A 3,327-nucleotide genomic window follows, 5' to 3' on the forward strand; every position below is an offset into this window, starting at 1 on the left:
AAAGGAAGGAAAGGAAGGAAAGGAAGGAAAGGAAGGAAAGGAAGGAACATTAACATATTCATCCAAATAGACCTAATCCAAATAAACATCATCTCAGGGTTAGCAAATATTCTGAAACTGTTTGTTACAAGCCCATTTCTAACTGATTTACTAATTTATTTCAGTTTGCCCTTAAAAACAATAGGATACCTTCTAAAATCTTTCAATTATGCTTGCATTATGGAAGTGGCAAATATTCAAGTGCAAAATATCTTTGTCCCACTCTTTTCCTTTCACTTATTGTTACCACCATGAGCAATTACATTGTTCCATCAATGGGCACATCTGAACAAGACCTATTCTGACATGACGCAAATAATAAATATTTCTCTCCCTATATTTCTGCTTTCTATAGTTCTGCTTTCTAATATATTCACCCATTATTTTAGTCTAGTAGATTAAGTGCTATAAAATCTATAATACGAAGCACACACAGAGTGTACGTGCATATATACAAACAAATTTTGGTGTTAAAACACATTTTGGTATTCACATTATTTCACAAGTAGCATGTCACCTTTACTTAAGCTGATCAGACCAGCATTTCTTTTCTGTCAACTGAAGCAACTAATTTACTTTCATTGACCATCCAGGAGTATAATGTACCACCTGCTTATTGTTACTCTCTCTGGCAATACATTAAAAATAATATTTAAAAAATAAAACCTTTTTTCTCACTCATTCTGTGATTTAACTTTGTACAAATGTAATCTTAAATTCTTAAGTTCTCTTAGGCATTCTGTGTGTGGAAATGCTGGGATTTTTACAGTACCACATCTGTGTATGCACACTGTGATTAATATGACACAAATCCTTCAGGCATATTGCAACTGATGCAGTAAAGCTGAACTTATCTGAAGCACTGCAAAATTATCTGTTTTTCAGCTGCTGGTTAATTTATTTGTTTACAGCCAGACAGGTATACAATATTAAGCTCTTTTTTTCCCCGTTGCTTTATGGAAGTAGAAGATGCACATGTGGTGGTAAAAGGGCAGAAAACAATGTTATAATAGATTCTAAGTTTTAGGAAATAATTTGCTTTTTTTAGTCTAGTTTAGTATTTTAAACAACTTCGTATTCCTTAGCAAGACTAAGCCATAATGTGATGAGGAAACCTAACTAGTGAAGTTTGTTTTTTTTTTGCTATTTTTTTTTGCTATTTTTGTCCCTGTGTAAGAATATTTCTAATGCTCTATAAACATTCATAACCCCACCAAATGCTAGCTCACACTGCTGAAAGGCAGAAAAAGGAGCCAGAAACACGTTATGTTCAGTCTGGTACTTCATTTTGGGTTAAGAGACTACAGTTTTGACAGTAGGGCCATCTGCTGTTAACTTTCCTTCCCATCATAATACCAGTCCAGTCAAAAGCAATTAAGTGTATTTTGCCATTATAATATGTAGATAATTATGATAAATTACGGTTTTTAAATCAGCCTCAAATTATGCATATGGTGGGTATTTTCTTTGCAGTTACTGATGTAAAAAATATTCCTGCATTTGCAAAATATTTCAGCTATTTTATTAATGATGTTAGTTCTGTAATGAGATATCTACAAGGAAATTTCTTAGGCACAGAGCCTGACAGTCATTAGAAATCTATTTATATCTCAGCAAGACATTTTGCCAAGCAGACAGAGTTGTAACATTCTGCACTGCCATTGTAAAACATGCTCAGAAAACGGCCTATTTTATTGTGTCACAACAACAACATATAAAAACACACTGATAAGTTACCAGAAGAATATTCTAGCTTTCAATTCAACATGGAATTATTCAAAAGAGCCAAACATGGAATTATTCAAAAGAGCAAACACCTGATAAAAACATTACTATAAGAACTATACGCAAATGCTGTATTCTGTCAAGTTGCCTTGAACATTGCTCGAGTGATCCCCAGTATTAGCCAGGCATAAATGAGCAAGAATTCAAACTCAAATATTCAGAGGCAATACTTTTTTTTCTACTGTTACATTGGGTTTATTTTTAGGGTACTTTTTGGATGTGGGTGGGTAATACAATAACAGTGTCATTCTCTGAAGTTTGTCTGAAAAATCACCATTGTTGGTATTTTTCTTTTTTTCTAGTATTTCCTCAGTATTTCCTTCCCAGTTAATGGACTTTTTTTTAGAAATAATCAGTCCCTACAAATGCAATCACATGCTTTTCATGACCACACCAGCACTGAGTGATAATCCAGGACCCTTTGTACATCTAATTCTTGCCAAGAACATTCTACCCACTAAGCAAGCTGGCTCATAAATCCTGAGTGTTTGTGCACCTGAGTCATGTCAGGCCACAGATGAACAATGAGAAAAAGAGGAAGGCAATAATAATAATAATAATAAAATCACTCAATAATGCCAGCAGCAGCAGCAAATTTTATCTCTGTTAAAATACACGGAGATGGTGTCTGCCTGGCAATGGCCTTATCACCTTCTCCTCATTATGACCACACAGTGTTCAAACACAAGTCAGAGAGATAAAAGTTAGCAAGAGATAACTATCAATTCAATTGACTTCAAAAACTTTCAGTCAAAGACATGAACGGTATGAACTGATATTTAAATCTTTTCCCTCAGACGATGCAGCAGAGCAATATTTCAGTGGAACAGCGATAGAGAAGAAAAACCGGTGGTCAATATATGCTCTGCTTAAATGTCAGCTAGCTTGCTCTTTGGCTGTGCTTGCAATACCTACTTAGATTCAGAAACGGGAGACACCAGCAAAACGGCAGAATATCCCTATCTGTGTCTTCTGATTCTGAGCACAACACAAGAGAGAATAAGATCTCTAAGTAAAAGGAACAGAGCTTTTATTTAATTCTGAAAGTAGAATAGATGTGTTTTCTCTCCATATTTCTTCACAAGCTGAGTCACTGCTGTTAACAGCTGCCAGTGCGTTACCATACTTTTTTCTCCTTGGCAGGACAGGCAAATTGCTCCCCACAGAGCAGATGCCAGTCAACATGGCAAAAGGAACTGTGCTGAGCATAATTTCTCTTCCCATAACATTAAGTTGTTTTCAAAATGTTTGGTTTGCATCAGACCGTTGCTTGGGGTTAGCTGTTGCTCTCAGATTTGTTTTCTTTCAAGCATTACATCACATTGTACTCAATTTCCATAACTAATTAAGAAAATGCAGTGGATATTTTATTTCAGAACTGCTACAAAATGTAACAAACCAGTCATCTGAAAAAAGCTCTTAGTATAAAAACTATTGAAAAACTAATGTTTAGCTAATTTATGTTGACAAGATTAGTTCTGCAAGACACCACAAAAACAAAGT

The sequence above is a fragment of the Oxyura jamaicensis genome, chromosome 1 (genome assembly GCF_011077185.1).
Source record: "Oxyura jamaicensis isolate SHBP4307 breed ruddy duck chromosome 1, BPBGC_Ojam_1.0, whole genome shotgun sequence".
Taxonomy (NCBI): Eukaryota; Metazoa; Chordata; class Aves; order Anseriformes; family Anatidae; genus Oxyura; species Oxyura jamaicensis.